We start from the raw sequence: 23,897 nt of genomic DNA, 5'->3' as shown, positions 1-23,897 counted from the left end.
ATGTTTATTAATATATGTATTTTCAAATAATATATTAATCAACATATTTATTTATTATATTTTATATATGTTATATTTTATACATAGAATTACCATTTCAACTAATATTATTGTAAAATTAATATAAAAAATACAATTGTTCTATTGAAATATATATTTTTTGTATTATTTAAATGCATGTATTTTTTTTTATCTGCGTAATTATATTATACTAATTTACCTAGATATTTATTAAGATATATACAAAGGTAAATTCACATCTTTTGCTTTAATAAATGTATATAACATAATATATAATAATGCAGTTTTCCATCTATTGTTTAATTTTCCATCTATCATCATACCTACACAGACACATTTGTATCTCAGCTACAACATTTCTCGCAATATATATTTTTAAATAATTCAATATACACCTAAAGATTGTGCTGAGTTTTGCACATCTCACATTTGCCACTTCCTATGCATTTACAAAACTGCAATTTTCCCCATTCGCTCTATATTTCATTAATAATTGAGCACAGATCCCATACAGTCCATAATGCAAAACCATATATTTAATAAAAAAGCCGCATTTAAGGAAACTCTGAGACTGAGCTGCTCTTTTCAGCAGGGAAACGGGAAAAACAACAGCGTTCCCATGATACCACACCGTGCTTTAAAACACGCTGGAAATACTGTGTGAACCAGTTCTGCTTTTCTTTGACTGCCTTTCACACTTGAGTCCAAGGAAAGCCACCGTAAAGCCTCGGATTAATGTCGAAAATAAAATATTGCAACCACCTCCTCCTTTGGCAGGCGTTCGGACTCCTCACAGACTCCTTTTTCGCTCAGGTTGGTGTGACCTTGCTTTCCAGCTGTTTGGCAGATTCCTGACCCCTCACTCATGCGTTTCTGCCTCCGCCGGGACTCGTCTTTTCTTTAATTAAGGCGAGACACTAAAGGCAAAAGCTATTTTTATGCACCTGTCGATTCTGAGCTTTGGGTTTTCATGAAGTGCTTTTTTTAGTCTTATGTAAAAGAATATCTAAAATACATGTTTAAGTGTTTGTTTTAAGCAGAATTAGTGCACGTTTCATAAGCCAAATTTCAAAGTTGTTTTAAAGAGCAGGTCATACACTACCTGACAAAAGTCTTGTCATCGATCCCAGTTGTAAGAGCAACAAATTATTTCTAATGGATCATTTGGAAAATGGCAGAAGGTAGATTTATCTGATGAATTATCTGTTTAACTGCATCCCAATCATCACAAATACTGCAGAAGACGTATTGGAACCTGCATGGACCCAACGTTGGCACAGAAATCAGTCAAGTTTGGTGAAGGAAAAATCATGGTTTTAGGTTACGATCAGTATAGGGTGTGCGAGAAATCTGCCTGAGGTATCAAGACATTTGTGCTGCCCATTACAGATTACAAACTACAGGAGAGGGCAAATAGCGCTCCTTCTCATACTTCAGGAACTTTGATGCGGAGGCTGAAAGCAAAGAAGGTGAAGATGCTCCAGGATTGGCCAGCCCAGTTACCAGACATGAACATTATTGAGCATGCCTGGGGTGAGATGGAGGAAGTATTGAAGATGCTTTCTTTGCCATTCCACATGACTTTATTAATAAGTAATTTGAGTCATTGCGGAGATGTATGGATGCAGTCCTCCAAGCTCATGGGAGTCAGAAACAATATTCATTCTTTTTTCACTGCGCCATGACTTTATATTCTATACTCTATTTTGTCTAAGCAAAGTCAGACCTTACTGTCCTAATTAAATAATTTAAAAAATGGCATGATCATATTTTATTGTGGTAAAATAAGCATAATCTAGAGGCTTTTGCCTTTCATATAAGCCACTTCAAATACCAAATGATCAACTAGAACAGGGGTTCTCAACCTTTTTCACTTCGAGGCCCACCTTTTTCCAAAAATATTTTGAAGGCCCAAACTGACTGTCTAGCAAAAATTATTATTTTAAAGCTTTATTTTTTAGCAAAACATTTCTTTTGTCTTCTATCATTTCCTTACTTTTATACATCATTTTATAATAAAAACTTAAAATATTGTATATATATATATATTTATTTATATATATATATATATATATATATATATATATATATATATTTATATATATATATATATATATATATTTATTTTTATATATATATATATATATATATATATATATATATATATATATATTTATATATATATATATATATATATTTATTTTTATATATATATATATATATATATATATATATATATATATATATATATATATATATATATATATATATATATATATATTAGGGCTGTCAAAAATAGCGCGTTAACGCAGCAGAATAGTGAACGAACCTCCCGGTCCTAACTTTCATCCGCTAACCGGTCACTTTCGGGTTGAGGATGGCGTGATTTCGTTTGCCTAGAGCCCCAGTTCACCTTGCTCTGGTTCTGAGTGTGTTTAACGTGCCAAGAAATTTGGATCAGACCAAGGACGCGGTTTAATAAAATATTTATTTAAAAAAAAAAACACACAGACAGGTTCAAAGTTCCTGAATTCTTTACTTCAATTATTCTTTGAAACTGCAGAGTATTTGGGCCTTTTCTTCAATAAAGGAACCTGACAGGACTACAAGAGATGGCAAAAACACTGCTGCTTCTTCTTTGAATTAGACTGACATCTATTCATCTTTTTATCTATAACCTACCTTTAAATGTAAAATACAGTAGAAAACCCTCTAAATCTGTTGAAACACATCGATCTGAAGGCTCAGGTTTGGTTTGTAGCTGGACATTATTGGAGTTCGCTGACAGGAACAGTGAACAGTTGTTCACTACTGAAACACCAACGAGTCTCGCTAGATCCTCCTGTACAGAAGCAAGTCAGTTATAAAACTGCTCGCAAGACGTTAATTAGGACTTTGCGGATATTTTAAAGTGTTCACACAAAGAGAGCACGAATAGTTTGTGAATCAACAGGCTTGTGTGACTCCGACACAGTACGAGTTCAGACGTGAGGCACTCACAAGCTGGTTATTATAACTCAAAACTAGAGATATATCGGCGGCCATATCGTTATCGGCCGATAAATGCTATTTTTAAGATTATTGTTATCGGTCCGATAGATTTTTGGATGGATGGATATATAGATGGATGTTTGTTTGCTTGTTTGGATGGACGGATGTTTATACATTTCAAACAACATTTTGAATGACAGAGGTATTAGTTCATACTTGATTTTTCTAATTATGACAATTATAGATATAACATTTTATTCCTCCAACAGCTGTGAAAGTTTTTATGAATTATGAAGCTGTAAAAACCTTCGATTCTATAGCAAAAAAATAATAATTTAACCCGGCTTCATCCAACGTTCAGATATTTGTGCTAGGAATGTATGCAAATTAGCATATATTTTATGAAATATTGCTTTATTTGCATATATTTAAATCATAACATTTGAAAAAAACATGTACTATAACAAATCTATGCAATTTTTACATCCAATCAATCAACTAGGGAAGAACGGAGAGAACTATTAGTCAATTTTCTCCCCATTCGCCAGCAGTGTCTTGTCTTAATTAGAGAGTTTTCTTCTCCTCAGTGCGCTCAGAAAGCTCAGAAACATCACCCACGTCGCCATCGCATCTCCAGAAGTGTAGTGTTGGTAATTAAAGCCAATCTGTGTCTGTTTGGAGACTGAACAAGACATTACTCAGACGGGTAGAAATGAATTACACCCTTCAGCGCCCATTGAACTCCTGGCTGGAATAACGAAGAAGACGACGACGAAACAAAGGTGAAGGAACGGCAATGTCACGCGCATCAGGAGCATCTATCATTTTGCACTTATCCGTCTGACTGAAACGGGTTCAAGCGTAAAATCTCGCAGCGCGCAAAGATAAATAAAGCATGCATCAGTTCACCTGAGCTTATGAAATAATATCCCAAACCCAGCTGGGAGTTAAACATTTTGGCAGGTTTAATATACCATCAAAACCTCGGACGGGTTGGAGTTTTCACAAGCTGACAATGCACTTTTTGGAGTGTTTTTTCATTTATGGTGACAAATCATAAATTAGGGCTGCACTGATACGGATATTTTGATGAAAAATTAATAACTGGCCAATAAGATCAATAATAAAACCTGAAATACATTTACACAATATTCCCTTTTGTGTTTAAAAAAGGTTTGTGTACAGACAACAACAACAAAAAGAGATTAGAAATATTATGCCAGACCATTAGGTGGCGATGTAAACAAACACTACATGTCTGCGCATATACAGTCATGCAGTCTGCTACTGTTGTTTGGGTTGATAAGTACTTTAATATAGCTACAGACTAAATACGTAATGTTAATAATGATGTGTCATGTTTTCGTAGTTTACATGGAGACAATATCAATGTCGCTTTTGAAAACTTCGGCTTTAGCAAACACTTAAGAGCTCATTTTACTAGCTAAATTGTGATTTTCAAATTCTGATTATTAATAATGAAATACATTTATTTAAAAAGCCATCTGCATTAAGTGTCCAATCTGGTGTTGATATTTTTAATCTCTACAATTAATTTAAATATAATCAAGCTAACAAAAAAAAAAAACATCAACTGAGTTTCACAATTATTTTGGTAAATTATATCTTTATTAGATGTTTGGATGGATGTTTGTAATGATGTATGTTTGTTTGGATGGATTCATGTTTAGATGAATGTTTGTTTGTTTGGATGGATTCATGTTTAGATGAATGTTTGTTTGGATGGATGGATTCATGTTTAGATGAATGTTTGTTTGGATGGATGGATGGATGGATGGATGGATGCATGTTTGGATGAATGTATTTATGTTTGTTTAGATGGATGAATGTATCTTTGTTTAGATGGATGGATGCTTGTTTGCTGATTGATGTTTGAATGGGTGTGTGCTTGGATGGATGGATGGATGGATGGATGGATGGATGTTTTTATGTTTTGATGGATGGATGGATGGATGGATGGATGGATTAATGTTTGTATGGGTGTATGCTTGGATGGATGGAAGTTGGGATGGATGCATGTTTGGATGAATGTATCTTTGTTTAGATGGATGAATGTATCTTTGTTTAGATGGATGGATGGATGGGTGGATGCTTGTTTGCTGATTGATGTTTGAATGGGTGTGTGCTTGGATGGATGGATGAACGGATGGATGTTTGTTTGTATGGATGGATGCATGTATGTTTGAATGGATGGATGGATGGATGTATGTATGTTTGTTTGTTTGTTTGTTTGTTTGTTTGTTTGTTTGCTTGTTTGGGTGGATGTATGCTTGCTTAGATGTATGCATGTTTGCTAGGATGGATGGATGAATGGATGCATGGTTGGATGGATGGATGGATGGATGCAAGTATGTTTGGATGAATGAATGGATGGATGGATGGATGGATGGATGGATGCAAGTATGTTTGGATGGATGGATGCATGTTTGGATGAATGCAAGTTTGTTTGTTTGGATGAATGCAAGTTTGTTTGTTTGGATGAATGAATGTTTGGATGGATGGATGTTTGAATGGATGGATGGACGAATATATGTTGGGTGGTTGGATAAAGCATGGATGGATGTAAGTATGTTTGGATGGATGTTTCGATGGATGGGTGTTTGTATGTATGGATGGATGGATGAATGTTTGTTTGTATGGATAGCTGGACGTTTGGGTGGATATATGTTTGGATAGATGGATGCTTTGATGCATGCATGTTTGGATGTATGTTTGGATGGATGGATAGCACATGTATGTTTGGATGGATGTATGCTTTGATGGACGGATGTTTGTATAAATAGATGGGTGTGTGGATCAATGATTAGATGGAAGTTTGGATGGATGGATGCTATCAGGCACATGAGCACATTCATTAAACTATATTAAATTCATTCAACAAATCTGACTGCAGTTTAGTAGCTGAAAGGATTATCAAAATAACCCCCAGATGCAAAGAGACACATCAGAGTCTGTCAAAAATCAACAGAGCTCCTGCGAGCACCAATGGTACACTATTTAAGTTTGGTCCTCTTGAATTACGCCACTCAACCAGAGTTTCCAACACAGACAGAAACAGCTTGTGCCTGAAAACGTCCAACAAAAGGGTGTGTTTGGAATTGGTGGCGTTGGAGTGGAAGCCGACTGGATTTTCCACTATAACAGTCAAAGACCTGGCGCTTTCCCAGAAGCAGGCGAGTCTTAGACTAATTAAGGCTGTCAACGGAGCCTCTCTTTTATTCTCCGACCGGGTTTAATCCCCACTTGCCCCATTTGCTCCCCGCCTGGGCTCAGTCCAAAAATCTCTCTCTGTACAGTAGTGTGTTTCTGTGCGTTTGACACGGCTCCGTCTGGAGAGGGAAGAGCTGTAAATGTTACGCCACCGTCTTGATAGCGTGTTATGCTTGTAACGAGACTCTTTGAAGCAAAAGCCGGAGATCTTGTTCTCCTGCGGGCGAAGGTTTTGTGTGCATGTGCAAAAGTCCCTCCCACGCATTCCAGCGTCTTATTTTTCCCTTGAACATTGACTTCTTTTTTTTCTCTTTTTCAGCCCAGAATTTGTCTGCGTGACCAGAGCGAAGCTGAGGAAATGGTTTTGTGCCCATCAGCAGATGGCATGGGAAGTAGTGATATTGTTTTATTGAGACAGGGCTGGGAGATATGGCAAAATGTAATCTCAAATCTTTTGATATTGAAGTTATTGATGATTTCGATATACGAATAGTTTAAGGGATAGTTCGGCCAAAAATGGAAATTTACTCACTATTTACTCTCTCTCATCTGGTTTAAACCTTAATGAGTTTTTTTGTTCTGCTGAAAACTCAATGCAGGTTGGGGGGTGTTTATGTGGTAGAATATGGTACCAAGTTATTAAGAACAGGCAGAGGTGGGTAGTAACGAATTACGTTTACTTCATTACATTTACTTGAGTAAAATTGTTAGGTAACGTGTACTTTGAGTACAATAAAAATGTCTGCCTTTACTCAAGTAAACTATTAGAGAAAAATCATTACTCTTACTTCGCTACGTTTGGCGGCGTTCCTCTATTACTGCCAAGTAATAATAAATATCATCCATATATCTTGTTTGCAAATATCACGAGTTTATACTGTGGTCCCGCCATGTCGCCATCTGTGATTCTAAGAAAGACGGTCACGTTGTCTGTGCAGTGAGTTTATCGCAAGTTCAGTCTCCAATTTTACTCTAAGACGTCAACAAGAATAGTTTGATAATGCTATTCACGCTGTACATCGAACTGACATTGCAACATATACATGAATTCCAACTCCATCCTGAAAAAACACAATGGTAAGTGTCAAAATTATGCCAATTTGAACCTTATTAATGATAACTAGCGGATAACTAAAGGAACTTCTGATTAATAGAATATGTATAAGTCATTCACACTGTTAACCATCAAAAATATAATTTTTAAACAATATTTTTTTACATATATATATATATATATATATATATATATATATATATATATATATATATATATATATATATATATATATACACACACACACACACACACAAGTTTACCCAAGTCCGTGACAAGTCCGAGTCCAATAAAACTGGACTAGAGTCCAGACTCGAGTCCAAGTTCCAGTACCCTAACACTAATTAGCACTGCAGTATAAATATATTTATTCCTATAAAAACACCACATAGTATGGCTTCAAGCAGTGTTTCTCAACTGGTGGGTTGGGTCGCGGAAACATTTTCAAAGGGTGGTCAAAAAAACAACAAGTTTCATTTTTTACTTATTTTGCGTATATCAGACTTTTATTTTGAAATGCGCTTGCGACAACCGTACCTTTTGACATGTGAAATGTCATTTAATTATAGCAACAAATATGTCGAAGCGCAAGTACAACCCCGTAAAGTATGGATTTACATATACTGACGACAAAAAAAGGCTTAAAACCTCATTGTGTCATATGTAGTGAGGTGCTCTCACAAGAGAGCATGAAACCTTCTAAATTAAAACAACATTTAGAAACCAAACATCACAGTTGCAAGGACAAACCTGTGAACTATTTTCAAAGACTTCAATAGCTGAGGGCATCACAAAAGTGCCTAACATCTTCATGTTCAGAACAAGTACAGGCACTCCGCGCATCTTACTGTGCTTACCGTGTAGCAAAGGCCAAGAAAGCCCACACAATAGCAGAAGAGCTTTAATTTGCTGGTTTGTTCTGTTCACCAGGATCACTGTTTTATTAACAGTCCAGTTAAGTAAATGGTAACTGAACTTTTTCTTACCCTAACCACTGTTTACAGTATTTGTCGTTTTTACTTTGTAATATTTCTATAATTTTATATATTTTATTAAATGACAGCAATAAAATATTGTTTACTTGTAAGTCTTGGTGATTTGCTTATGATTTATCTGCCACTACTTGTGTATGTTAACAAATAAATACAAATGAATTGTAATTCCTAAAACTATATTATAGTTCCTAAAATTTTGGGTTGCGGCTTGATGACCATGTAAACATGTGGGTCCCATGGCTAACCCAGTTGAGAACCCCTGGCTTAAAGAATGCACACCATATATATTGCATTTAATCTTATCATTTGATTAGCTTAAGCAGTGGTTCTCAAACTGTAGTACGTGTACCACTAGTGGTACGCGGGCTTACTTCTAGTGGTACGCGGAGGAATCAGAGTAATGAAATAAATAAATGGCCAAGGACCTCAATACATTACAGATATGCTGACTGAATACAAACCTAACAGATCACTCAGATCTTTAGGATCATATAAACTAGAAGTTCCAAGAGCTCAATCAAAGCAGGGTGAATCTGCCTTCAGCCACTATGCCCCTCGCTGCTGGAATCAGCTTCCAGAAATGATCAGATGTGCTCCAACATTAGGCACATTCAAATCAAGACTGAAAACACATCTGTTTAGCTGTGCCTTTACTGAATGAGCACTGTGCTGCGTCCGACAGATAGCACTATTATGTTTTTCGTTTTCTTTTTCATTCTTTTATAACCTATTTTAACTCATTGTAATTTGTTTTTATCTGTTTTTATTAATTTTTATTGTCTGCATTTTATTTTCCTAAACTTGTCTTTTTTATTCCTGTTTATGTAAAGCACTTTATATTGCCACTGTGTATGAAATGTGCTATATAAATAAACTTGCCTTGCCTTAATGAAAGAAAAAATTAATACAATTTTAAATCATCTGATGCGTACAAGAAAACTGATGTGATCGATATTGGCTGTTCTCTAAAGCCTCTGATCAAATTGCTGTGCTTAGAATATTTACTTTAGTGCATCGCATCATCAGCTGCTAAAAAGCAATCCAATTGACGCAGAACTAGAAAAAGAGGTGCGTGGTGCTTGCAGAGCAGATACACGCTAGAGCAGTGGGGTCCCCAAACCTCGGACCACAGAACAACATCAGCCTATAGATCAATTAGCACCGGGCCGCACAAAAAAAAAAACATTAATTATTTAAGTTTTATTTATTATCTGAGTGCGAACGATCTTTTATTTTGAAAATTCTTTTTTTATTGAAAAATGACCGTATTCTCTGGTTACATCTCAGTCCCTTGAGCGCCAAAATTTAACCCACAGGCTAGCAAAATGAGTAAGAACTGCAGCACGACGCGATTGCGTATTCCAGGCGTGCCCAGTTGAAAACATCTTAACTTTTCAGAATGCTGCACTGCGTGTCACGTGACAAGAACTGACTGATCAGCTTCAAATTTTGTATGGAATATAATTTCATAAGACTAATTATCTTAGACAAACGCTGAACACCCAAACACTGCAGTGCTTTTTAAGTGCAGCAATGTTTTGTCAGCTTGACATCCTCTGAGAAAAACGGGTTCTCTACCAATCTACACCATTTAATGTTTAGATTTCAAAACGTTTTACAAATATGTCAAATGTTCATACAACATATATTTCAAAATGTAGCAAAAACTATAAATATGACTGTCTCGTTTCGAACTGTGCAGTGCTGTAGCTGCTTAATCAGGCCAACTACGCTACTTTATTTCAATGCTGGTCACTATAGTGGTACTTGGAGAGACAATTTATTTCTGAGGTGGTACTTGGTGAAAAAAGTTTGAGAACCACTGAGCTTGAAGAGTTTCTATCTCCTTTATACTCCTTTGCTACGATAGCCTGATGTCTTTACTCCAGTGATGCATGAGTGTATATTATACTCCAGTATGAATGAAACATATTACATTTCATGCGTGTTCACTACAGGCTATTTTGAATTAGAAAATGAATCGGTAAGATCATATTTCTCTCTAAAGCTACAGGACTTTTTTTGTGTCTCTCAGTGGACGCACATGAATTATCATCACTGATATCGTCACTGCAATAAACAGCAGAAAATGCTGTGGTGTAGCTTTAAGTCCATATTGGCGATCCCTAATGGAAAGAGCGGGGAAGATGGATGACGGCGCAGAGCGGTGAATGTAAAGCCCGGCGGGCGGCACACATCTGCAGCCAGCTGTTGATTAGCAAGCGTGAGAATGAATGCGATCTCACCTTATGGCCATCGTTTCCCATGATGCTGTTGTAATCTGATGTAACTCGGCCCGTACGGGGCTCAGGGGGATTTAAAGCTACTCTCTTGACTTTCACACGTTGCAGGGATGCCATGATAACCAGATTAAACCAAAGATACGACTGGCACAAGCACACAAGGCCTGGAGACAATGAGATGATCGGAGTGTAGAGTTGAAAAGAAAAATTCATTATACAATTATGGCTGGGTTGCCAGGTCCCAGAGAAAAAAAATCTAGCTCAAAACCAGGCACAAAATCTGCACAAAAACTAAATGTTTTTTAGCATATCTATCTCCAGCCAATCCTAGTTGACTCCCATTAAACATTAACATTAGGATTTTGTTTATTCCTTGCCTATATACACAATTAAAATCAGAGGTATTATCCCTTCTGAATTATGCAACGTCATGTAACGTCATCATCAACTGCCAAAGTTTAGTTCCAAAACTCAAAACCGCAAGAATTGAGGACGCGTGAATTTCCCGGATGTATTCTTAATATCAAGGAAGCATCGATACAGACTTGAGTGTAAAATTTGCTCGTAAAAGTAAACAATACCATGAAAATCTTAATAAAGGCATAAACAATATTTGTCAACCTTCGCATTTTACCCAGAATTCTCCTGTATTTTACAATTACATCCCACTATTTTCCGTATTTTCCTGTATTTTTAATCTTTCTATGAAGGGTGGCAATAAACATTAAAGAGCTGATCCTCCCTATGCGCAACCCATACCACCAAACCACCAAGGGACGCCTCTTGCTCTTAAATCTGAATCTGTTCTGTGCTTTCATTTTATTTAGACATAAAAATACTTGGAAATAAATATAAAAATGGTGCGATTTCCTTCCTTTTCATTACAGGCGCCCTTGCCCCTATGCAATCGCCAAAACAGTCAGTTCATGTATTGGTGCGTGACTGTCAGCTGACGTGCTCCATGTTGATAAATAGATGGATTCCCAAACGGATTCTGTACACGCGATTTGAAACAGAGCTAAAGTGGACACTTTGGATTTTGGGTGTGTGTTTTCACAGACATAATAATAATAATAATAATAATAGCATCCCAATGTTCACAGGTATAGCATAAACACATTAAAGTGTTTATTTGCTGAAATTCATATTACAAATAGTTTTATTTATATTGTGCAACTTTTTGTTTTTATGCATAGTATATATTGTGAAAAGCGGAAAAACAATAAATCCTTGTATGAATGCTGTAATGTTTAAATTATTTTCCGTTAAAACATGCATAAAGGTCATGTGACCATCAGGACGAACGCAGCATCTATATATTATATGGAAGCAGCTAGCTTTCTGCAACTCTCACATGGTCGCCCACTGAAGCTAAGCAAAGCTGCGCCCGGTCAGTACCTAAATGTGAGACCACATGGGAAAGCTAGGTTGTTGCCAGAAGTGTTGTTAGTGAGACCAGCAGGAGGCGCTCTCCTTGCGGTCTGTGTGGGTCCCAATGCCCCAGTATATTGATGGGGACTCTATACTGCTATAAGGGGCCGATTAATATTGACCTTAATCTTTTTTAAAAATTCAAAACTGTTTTTATTCTATCTGAAATAAATCAAATAAGACTTTCTCCAGAAGAAAAAATATTATAGGAAATACTGTAAAAAGTGCTCTGTTTAACATCCTTTAGGAAATTCAGAGAAGGGCGAATAATTCATCTGTATATAGTATGAGCATATCTAATTAAATGATATGTATTTTTCTCCCCTTATGATAATATTTTGTAATTTTCGTAAATTTTTATTTTTTAGCTCTTTTCAATTTTGGCACTTGATGCACAGTTATTGCGTTTAAAATGTGAGCTATAAATAACTCACCACAATAAGCTGACACAACCATTGATTTATATTCATATTGCATAACACTTTTCACATTATACATTGTTTCGAATCAGCTTTATGGAAAAGCAAGCTGTTTTTATGCCTCACAGTCACATCTAGCAGCTTAGAGATTTATCAGATTAAAATGCTTTTCAATAAAATAGTTTTTGCCCTATAAGATACTGCACGCATCTTTACGCAATAACTGCAAAACTGCATTTTCTGACCCATGACAATCTTCCTGAATGCTCGTTTTGTCTGCGCACGGGCATCGATGTGCAATTAATCAGACATGTCAAACACAATTAACCTGTCTTCGAGTTCCCGATGTAAGTGAAACCTCTTCTAGGTTGTGAAATGACATCAGACGTGCCGCTCGTGCAGTCTGTCCTTCACTCGCTCTTTCAGCAGCGCTTACGTTGCCAGATATTTATGATAATGATCAATAGACATTAGTACAAGGATGTATTTTCAATTGTCTACAAATTACAGATGCATTATATAATGTTCCTCAAAAACAATCCGCTCTGTAATATTTCCATGCACATAATACAGCATTTTTAGCCTTTTTTTTTTTTGTGGATCCTTGTGAATAGAATCATTTAGAATACAAAACCTTTTTAAAAAAAGCATGAGAAAGAAATGGTTTCTTTAATTATTTTATTACTCTTCTTCTTAAATTACTCTGGCTCTGTGCATGTTAGAATGTATGTCCATGAACTGAAATATGGTTCCTCGCGATTAAATGTTGTTAATGTGATGCTGTCACATGTAAATCAAAGGGAAAGCCGCATGTCAGAGCTAGAGATACAATAATTAACTGATTTCACTATTAACCGTGCTTTAATTTGTCATGGTTAATTAATCGTAAAGGCTTCTCGACAGGGCGTCTCTGTTACATGGAACGAAACTGCTGCAGCTAAACAAAGTTATGCCAACGGTTTAATGTTCCGAGCTTATATACTAAGGCTAATACTTACACACACTAGATTAACTATTGCTGAGGCAAAGAGCAGCAGGCCGTTCACATAAAACATCTTTTCCATGCTCGAGTACGTTACTTTCAATGGAGGTGCTCGGCTATATGATTATTCCTCAGACTATAATCAAACAACCAAAATCTATAATCGTTGCATGCATCCCTAGTCAGAGCATGTGAACGCACATTGGACTCACATGGGACAGGAAGTTATGACCAGCAAATTAAGTCTTGTTTCTTAAACGTAAGACTCTGGTATGACCACTAATTATGTCCACTGTCCGACTAGACCAGCATACAATTGATTGCACCTTGGAATGCAAACATTCGATAAATTGTGTTGTTTGTACCCATTTCTTCAAAAACTAATCCATTTGAGTAAATGAAGCAATTTGAGTACTGTAAAACCCAATAAGTTAGGGCAACTCAAACCATTTGAGGAAACTAGGGTTGTTGGATACCATTAATTTGTCTTAAGATACTATGCCAGCTGAAGTATCACGATACTAAGTAGTATTGCGATACTGTAATTCATAACTCAAATTATAAAGACCACTGTCAGCAATACTGTTTTACATGTTATAACAGGACTTGAATTTAATTCATTCCCTTATTTTTGAAAAAAAGTATTATTTGCACGTCCCTTCACCTAAAACTCATTCTTTTTGTTTATTTTGTAGATAACTGACCCACAAAAAATACATTAAAATAAACATACAAATCATACCAAATTAAATTGGTTACAAAAATAGCATTTGTCCAACAAAATTAGGCTTTATGAGGTGGTCAAAAACCGTTTTAATGTTTCCTGTTGCTGTTTTGGGTTTTTCATCTATTGTATTTTTCCAGTCTTATCAGGTAACCATCCAAAGTAATTCAGAATTTCACTTTGTGGGTCGTTCTTTTAAAGAGATTGTCACGATTGTTATAGCTACTAAATCATATTGAGAGGAATAGAAATCAACCGATTCACATGTGCGTTTGAAACGCCAGAAAACTTGCAACCTTAAAGGTCTCCACAAACTATTAAAATAAAATGGTTTATTGTTGCACAAACATGTGAGCATTTTATTGACTTTTCCACATCCAACATTATCTATTGTAGATAGACCGTTAATGACAATACTATCATTTATAAACTACAGTGGCACCGCCAGTATTTTGGAGCCAGAGTATGGCGATACTACCATAGTACCAGTAAATCATGCAACCCTAGAAGACGCTACAAACCATTTGAGTTTAAAAAAAACAAATCTATATGAGTACTGTGAACTTACTCCATTTAAGTAATGAGGTATCTAATGAACTCATTACCTTCAACACTGAGTTCAAAACTCTTTTCAAATGAGTAGAATTAACTTTCAGTCAATTAAGTTAACTACACTCAATTCATTTGATAAAGATGACTGTTGGGTTTTACAGTGTAGGTATGTAAAAAAAAAGCACTGTTTATTTTATAATTATCTTTGCTTTATTGTATTCGTTTTGTATTGTATTTTGCTTTTAGAGTTTTTTTTTTTGACATTTGACACAAACATCTTTTTTACATTTTTCAGTATATATACTGAAAAAAAAAATTCAGTTTAGAGGTTTTTTTTTTACATTTGACACAAACATCTTTTTTATATTTTTCAGTATATATACTGAAAAAAATTATTCAGAGATGATTCCTTGGATTTAATAATTTTTTTTTACGTTAAGTGGTTGTAAACTATTTTTTTGTGTTAAATTTTAACACAAAAATTAAGTTGAACATTATTAAACTTAATTTGTTGCTGTGCATTCCTTTTTAAACACTTTGTAAGTACAAATATATTTAAATAGCACCCTTTTATTTTTTCACAAATTCCGTGACTTCAATTTAAATTTCAGTTTTGTTTTTATTCTTCGATGTTAAAATAATCAAATCAATTAACAATCAAAAGATGCACATTCATTCACACACACACACACACACACACACACACACACACTATGGCCAATTTTGTTTGCTCAATTCACCTGCACTGCAGGTCTTTGAACTGTGGGGGAAGCTGGAGCACAGGGAGGAAACCATCACGAACACAGGGAGAGCATGCAAACTCAACACAGAAATGCCAGCTGGTCCAACTAGGACTCAAGGGCCAATGCTAACCACTGAGCCAATGTGCCACCATGTGCCTTCACAAAAGACAGTTTTAACAACAACCGGCTCAGTGGTTTTGATTAATTGTTTGTTGGTTTTGTCATTTGTCATGATTTTTATCATGAAATATTCTCTAAATAATTTGAGCGTGTGTGGTTTGATGAGATGTCACTGTAGGCGGAGCAACCTAAATGCAAAAAACACCCAAACAAAATCATTCAAGACCCTGTCACATCCGCAGTTGCTCAGCGCAAGAACTCAGTACCTGGAAGAGATGTGATTTATTCCATCACATCTACTTTGCTAATTATTAGAGCGTGCTCTGTTAAATTGAAAACCAGGAGTAGAATCTAAAGTGGAGGCTTCTCCGGACTAAAGCGCCAGGGCTATGTTAGGAAACACTTGCCAAACTATTTCAAAATATCAGAACAAAAAAAGACCATTTTAGACACAACACATCGGTACGCGGAAAAGCATCCGACTTTTCAAGGAAATGCATCTGACTGAATCTCCAGTATCAACATGTATTACTTTAAGTGCAGAGGAACCTGACATGTTAAAGGCAACGAAAATGACCAATCAAACCCACTCAGACACAAGCTGGCAACATGAGCACACGCTTAAAAGCCTGTAATCTGCCAAACCACAGTGGGAAAAAGGGAAGTGCAGTGCCATTTATTCTTTGGCAAAGTATTATGAATAACTTGTTGTTGCTAAAATCCAGGCCCCTCTGAAAAAAAGGGGGGAAATTACTCTTGAGAGAAAAGATGATTGTACAACATTAAACATTACTATTCTGTAATCCTCCAAACAAATGCAACTTCTTCTAAAAGCTTTTGATCAACACAGGTGACTTGTGGGAAAGACACAAGCTGATGCTAGTCATAGGAGAAATGCGCTATTCAATAAGTGTACAATAGCAGCATGCAAACTTTGAGGGTTAGAGTTCCCTGTTTGGTTCAGGCTCTCAAAGGTATGTTTTCATTTCAACAATAAAGTATGTTTCAACAGCATTTTAGGCGTTTAAGGAAACAAAAAAGCAAGTGTGTTTAGTCAGAGTGCTTTACAGACACAAGCAAAGCCACTATGACTTTACTATAGTAACTAATATTATTTTCTGTCATTATTTTTGGTTGTCAGAAATCTTGGATTCTGAAATGTTAAAAATGCCCATTTTCTGCTAACATTTTATTGTTTCATTAAAGAGCATAAGATCATTTTACATCTCTCCTTGAGTTTCCACCATTTTTCAATTTCTTCAGAAGTTCTCTATCCGTTGAGTGTGCAAGCACTACAAAAAAATCCAGTATCAAATGGTACCAAAGTCGGTACGTTTGACAACACTAGTCATTACAATTTACTTAAATCTAATAACTACATGAGTGTGCCGTGGAAGTGAACTTTAAAAGGTAATTTCACAATGAGAGTAAATGAATAGTGCCAACACACACTATGATTATGCTCTCAAATTAAAATTGTAGAACATTTTAGAACAATTGACACTGGATTCAATCAAGTTCAACAAAAAAAAAGTCAGGATTAAAATTTGAAAGAATAATCAGACCACTGCCGGCGGCTAACTCTCAGCAACTCTCACATGGTCGCCCACTGAAGCAAAGCAGGGCTGTGCCTGGTCAGTACCTGGATGGGAGACCACATGGGAAAGCTAGGTTGCTGCTGGAAGTGGTTTTAGTGAGGCCAGCAGGGGGCGCCCCACCTGCGATCTATGTGGGTCCTAACGCCCCAGAATAGTGATGGAGACTCTATACTAGAGCTGCACGATTCTGGCTAAAATGAGAATCGCGATTTTTTTGCTTAACATAAAGATCACGATTTTCTCACGATTCTGTAGATGTAAAATAAAGGTATGGTAAAAACAAACATATGGCACAACCTCGATAATAATATTATGTTTAGGTCTACTGGCTACTATAAATAATTCTATTCTACTTATAATATTTCTGATGTTGAATTATTATGTTTAAGATATATGCTACCAATCTGTCATATAAGACAAATTTATTCACTGGTAAAATCAGACATTTGCCATTATCAGATTATATTCAACAATATCTAGGCTAGAGTTCTTATACTAACATTGTAAACATTTATTTTCATGCACAACTGTGAAAGAAAAAACATATCAAATGCTTGTAATCATAACTCTAAAATGCGATATGATCATTTAAATGAAGTGCACACTTTCGGTTTCATTCTGACTGCTAAGTGCTTGTTCATACTTCGTGCGCGGCTCCCAACCGATCACTATGTGCCACAAACAGAATATTATTTACAACTGTATTACCCGTTACTCGCAACATAAGCAGGTTCTGTTCACTAAAGTAGACGCGCGCGCGTCTATCATTAAGTAAAACGCGCGCCCTCTCTGTGATAACAGCTCACAGTCAGCAGCACACGTCACGTGTAATTTCCCGATCGTGAAAACATCATTATATGAAGACAAAAATGACATTTTTAGGTGAATTATACCTTATAAATACAGTATGTGACTCATTCAACATCATTTGTAGGTGTCAATGTCACTGAGCAACGTGTGTGAAACAGTGAAAAGACTCGTGCAGCCGCCTTTTCTTCTCTCCTGAACTTGAAAATATGATTGTCAGAATCGTAGAAATGCTGAATTAAGATCGTCTAGGGGGTCGAATCGAGATCGCGATCTTTTAACGATTAATTGTGCAGCTCTACTCTATACTGCTCAGTGAGCGCCGTCTTCTGGATGAGACGTTAAACTGAGGTCCCGACTCTCTGTGGTTGTTAAAAATCCCAGGATGTCCTTCAAAATGAGTAGGGGTTTAACCCCGGCATCCTGGCCAAATCTGCCCACTGGCCTCTGTCCATCATGGCCTCCTAACTCTCCCCATCATAATTGGCTTTATCCCTCTGTCTCCTCTCCACCAATCAGCTGGTGTGTGGTGTGCGGTCTGGCGCAAAATGGCTGCCGTCGCGTCATCCAGGTGGATGCTGTGCACTGGTGGTGGATGAGGAGATTCAGAGAAAAGCGCTATATAAAATGTAAGCAATTATAATTATTATTATTATTATTATTATTACTATTATAATGACACCGAAGCATAATAACATTAAAATCATTAATGTATTTTCAATTCCAGCTTATGATTAATTAACATAAGCCCCTTTCACACATACAGACCTTTCCGGAAAATTGCCGGCAATTTTCCGGAAAGGTTGTATGTGTGAACAGGTCCTTTTTGAAAATACCGGTAAATTCGTTCTGGCTATTTTCCGGAAAGAGAAGTTGTAACATTACAGGCAATTTGCCGGAATGCTGCGCTGTGTGAATGCAGATGGAAGATTACCGTAATAAGCGCGTGCACGTCTAGAACGTGCTGACGTGAGACGTCTGCTTAAGCCAATCACAACAGTCAGACGCATTTACGTCCGCGCGGTTTGTGAGAATAAAAGCCTTTGAATATTTTTCCAGACACATTTAGCTGCTAGAAGATAGTCAGGTCACGTTTATATGTTCTTCTTAATGCCAACTGTGTAAATAATCATCGATGAGATGCTTATGATAAGCCGTTGTTTGTTTACGTTCGTGTGCCTGTGAAACAGCCTGTGAGCGCCTGCACACGCACATTATGAACATCTCGACATGCGAAAGTGATCCTGCGAAAGTTGTTCACAATATTGATCATCCACAGAGTTTGTAATTTAGTCAAATGTTTACCAATACAAGCGCAGCCATTTAAAGCTCATTTGTGGTGAATGATGTCAGAATTTACCGGTGTTTTGGAATGGATGTGTGAATGCTCTTTTCCGGAAAATTTCCGTAACGTCCTTGCCTGTGTGAACAGCGCTTTTTTGAATATACCGGTAAAGTCATTCCGGAAAATTTCCGGATATTTACCGGTATCACTGTAAGAAAGGGGCTATATTCACAGCCAATCAGAATTAGACAAACAGAGTGAAACACTTTTAATAAACAAATGCGGATCATTGGCGTAGGTGCTAATATAGACATCATCATTGGTGTAAACAGCCCTTAACTTGCTGTTGATGGAAAACCAGAAAGCAGACAGACAAACAAAAAGGTGCCACTACAAAAAAATCCAAATGCGCAACATTAAGCATCACCATCCTGCAATTCTCCAGGCTAACGTCAGACAAATGCTACTTCTTTATTTAGCTTTTGATAAACACAAGTGCTCCGGCCAAGTGCTTTCACTGACAGCCCTGCAGGTGATTGTGGGTAATAGATGATTTCTGAGTGTAAAACACAGGGACATTCGGAAGGTGAATGAAATCATTCAGCTCCGTGCAGAGAGGACATTCATCATGCGTTTCAGCCGCCCAGATAAGAGAGAGTCGCTCTATTCTAAACGCTCGCAGGACGGCAGATAAGCCTGAGCGCTGTAGGCAGGAGCAGGACCTGATTTCACGCCGGCGACATTGTGTGTGTGAGCGCAGATGGTGTATATTCATGAAGATGCTGCCTCTCACTGTTGGGGTTGTCCTTTTCATCACACCACACCGCACCCACCCTTGGCTCTGTTGCCCCCACATGGAGAACGATCCCGGCTAATCTGGCTCGTTTGTTTAAAGCCATTTAATGAGGATAATCCCCCAGAGATGTCTCCTCCCTTTCACTGTAGAGCTCGGCATTGAAATACAGGAGAGCCCAATAAAGACGCAATTTAGAAGCACAACAAGGCGGTACAATGTAAGGGAGACGCGCAACTTCCGAGCCCTGGCTGAAAGGAGCCAGTGTGCAGAGACGAACAGTGGGATTTACACAGTTAAAGACACATAAAGAGCTTGTCTCCGGACCTGTTGTACTCTGCACTTGAGCACACAAGTAATGCGAGTGAAGAATGTGGGGGAAACACTGCCAACTGAGTCAGTCTTGTGCGGTTAAACAAACACAATGTGTACCTGTTTGCCTAAGAACGCTGACGTGTAGACAGATATAGTGGATTTAAAGCACAACACTGCGGGCAAAGAAGAGCAGAGGCACTCTTAAACAGAGACAAGCCATTAGAATGAATACATTACATCCATTAAGACAAATCAAGGTCATGGTAAGCAGGGTGTATAGCATAAATAATTAAAAGGAAGTAAGACTTAAGGCTGCCATTTGACATGATATTTGAGTTAATGAATATTTGCCGAAACAAAGCCACACTTTGACTAGCCTACTGTTTTAGAAGTGATGTAAGGTGGACGTACCTGATGTAACTTCTCAAACAGCTGTCAATTTATCAACATTTATAAGATGATTTGACACATCAGATGCTGTTTAGAAACTGGATATACTATTAAAACCACTGAGAAACAAAAGCAGAGTTCATTTTAGCAAGACTGAAACTGTCAACAGCAACAAATGGACAGTCACTCACCTGTTGAGATAGTGGCAAGTCACCTAGCTAAGAAACAAACTACTAGTCATTAAATGAGTACATTCAATTAATAGCAGGTTGAGGATCAGTTTTGGTTCTCTTAAACCCGAACAAAAGGTGTCTTGACGATAACTCGAAGTACTTTAGTACAAAAGTAAGCTAGTCAGGCTGCTAAATAGACCTTTGGTAAGTCACTTTCACTTACTGTAACTCCAGCTACTTCGAGCACTTTCCGTTATCAATAACGGACAGTATATTGACGGAGGAAGCAGACAGCTATCGTTGCTAAGCAAATTAAACGTAGACTTCCAAACAAACGCGAAACGTCAACACAGTTGACGGTTAACGATAGTGGCGCCACAAGAAATTGGCGCGAGACGAACCACAACCTCAGAAAATAGTAGCTGGTCCACCTGAAAGTCACATGCTGGGTAAGTGGATGACATGCTACAGGGATACTGAATACAACTGGAGGAAATAAACAATAAACAACCCACGCTTGTTTTAATAAAGCAGTGTTACATCCACATGCAACATGCGTCTCAGTCCGGGATGCGCGTCCCATCTGAAACCACAACCGTGAACTGCTGTGTACGGTCTTTTAGAGGTTACAACGCAAAACACACTGCACGTCAAACGCAAAACACACACCGACTCACCTAGGCAGTCGGGTAGTTGCGGTGTCCAGGGCACAGATTTCCCTCAGAATGAGCGGAATAGACTCCCGGTGCACGGAAAGTTCACATGTCACTCACGCGCGGACAGACGGAGATCTGCGGTTCCAGAATCCCCGTTACCGAATAACACGCTGTAGGTTTGAACGCTCCACGCCCAGGTATTTGATCACATGATCCGTCCAGGTGTAAACGGAACACACACATACATATACACACACCTGGAGGTCTGGTCGCGCTCGCCGCCTCCTACCCGGTGACTCGCGAACGGAGGAACGGGGGAGCTGTGAGTGAGTGTGTGTGTGTGTATGTGTGAGAGTGTGTGTGTGTGTGTGTGTCTCCTCCCCTTCTCCACGCTGAGAGCTTTAAACCACAGAACAAGCGAAGACCTGATGGAAGCGAGAGCTGGAGCTTCAAGTGCTTTTAATCTACTGTAGATTAGTGAAAATGGCAGCTCTTCCAAATCTATGATTACTTTTAAAGCTCTGGTCTGGCACTTATAAAAAGTACCGTGGTATTAGGTTGTTTTTGACATACCTCGTATTTTCTTCGTGTGTAGCCTGCAAGTGTAGTATTACTTATACTAAACATATTGGAGTACTATATTACCAAAGTATTTGAATATTGCAATCTTATGACACTGTGGTAAATATGTGGTATGAAGAGATATGATTATAAAATATTAGCTATATAAAACTTATGAAGAGTAGAAAAGTGCTATAATTATGAAATTTCCTATAGTGTAAATGGAGGTTTTGCTTATTTTTATAGCCTCCGTTCTGAATACCTGATCTGTCTGGAGGTTTTCATTTATTTATTTATTTATTTATTTATTTATTTATTTATTTATTTATTTTCACAACTAAAAATACAATATGGTGCATAATATATAATATAATCAAAAAATGTTAAAACTGTGTTTTGTTATTCATGTGTTTGTTTGTTTAACTTATTTATGCTTTTTTATCTTTCCATCAACACCCTTTGAAATTGAAAACCTTTTAAAAAGTCACTTTTATTGGCATTTTTAATCGTTTAAGTGATATAAGTTTGGGTTTATGTTGTAAATTACAATACAAAAACTTGGTAATAAACTGCTAGTGCTTTTTCTGTCATTTTTCAGACTTAATACCCTCTCTATATATATTATCAATTGAATAATACAATCTTTAAAACTGCTAAAATGGCATTAAACGTTACTTCATAAACAGCACCGTTAAGTTCTTTAAAAACAAAAGTCGACAGAGAAATCAAGGTCCTATAATGCAACTCGCACCAGTAAATATACATAAAAACAGTAAATAATAAAATATAAAAGCTATTAATGAATAATCTTTCAGAGTGTAGATCCAAAAAGATTAGAATACCACTATTTCTATTCTTAATAACAATACAAACTTATCATAACCACGTTTCATATCAAAATACTTTGATTTTACCATCTGACATGCCCTCAAATATTGTCTTTAGTACTTTATTTAGGTTTATTGCTGCCATTTCTCTCTGATCTCCACATTTCCGCAGCACTGTAAGCAGAACTCAAACAACTTTTGATATTAAAAACTTTTAAAAAGTCACTTTTATTGACATTTTTAATAGTTTAAGTCATAGAGGTCTGGGTTTATGTTGTAAATTAAAGGACAATAACCTGGAAATAAACTGAAAGTACTTTTTCTGTCATTTTTATGACTTAATTCTAACTATATATATATTATTAATTATATAACATAATGTTTAAAACTATTAAAATGTCAATAAAAGTTACTTTATTAAACTGCAGAGTTGAATTTTTCAATATCAAAAGTCGATACAGAAATCAAGGTCCCATAAGGCAACTCACACCTGTAAATAAACATAAAAAACAGTAAATAATAAAAAACAGAAGCTGTTAATTTAAAAATATTTTACAGTATGGATCCAAAAAGATTAAGATACCACTTTTTCTATTCTTATTACGAATACAAACTTATCATTACCATGTTTTATATCGAAATACTTTAATATTATGCCCTCAAATACTGTCTCTACTACTTTAATTAGGTTTATTGCTGCCTTTTCTGATCTGACATTACTAAAATGTCAATAAAAGTTATTTTGTTGATATTACCATCTGACATGCCCCACAAAAAATTTATTAGGTTTATTGCTGCCTTTTCTATCTGATTTCCACATTTCCGCAGCACTGAAAGCAGAACTCAAACAATTTGTGATACCGAAAACCTTTATAAAGTCATATTTATTGACATTTTTAACAGTTTAAGTGATATAAGTCTGGGTTTATGTTGTAAATTAGAACACCAAAACCCTGCAATGAACTGAAAAGTGCTTTTTCTGTCAT

At 36.6% G+C, this 23,897-nt stretch overlaps 1 protein-coding gene across 2 annotated transcripts in view; it reads right to left on the bottom strand.

The window, feature by feature from the left end:
* The window catches only part of plxnb2b (plexin b2b), a 325,846-nt gene extending 303,981 nt beyond the window's left edge, over positions 1-21,865 (bottom strand). For both annotated transcript variants that reach the window (NM_001423669.1, NM_001197316.2), the window contains 1 exon segment: positions 21,545-21,865. The gene's annotated coding sequence lies outside the window, so the exon portion shown is untranslated.
* Positions 21,866-23,897: the final 2,032 nt, after the last annotated feature.

Source organism: Danio rerio, chromosome 25 (assembly GCF_049306965.1).
Source record: "Danio rerio strain Tuebingen ecotype United States chromosome 25, GRCz12tu, whole genome shotgun sequence".
NCBI lineage: Eukaryota > Metazoa > Chordata > Actinopteri > Cypriniformes > Danionidae > Danio > Danio rerio.
Note: the sequence above shows the minus strand (reverse complement) of the source record. Positions and strands in the feature narration are given on the sequence as shown.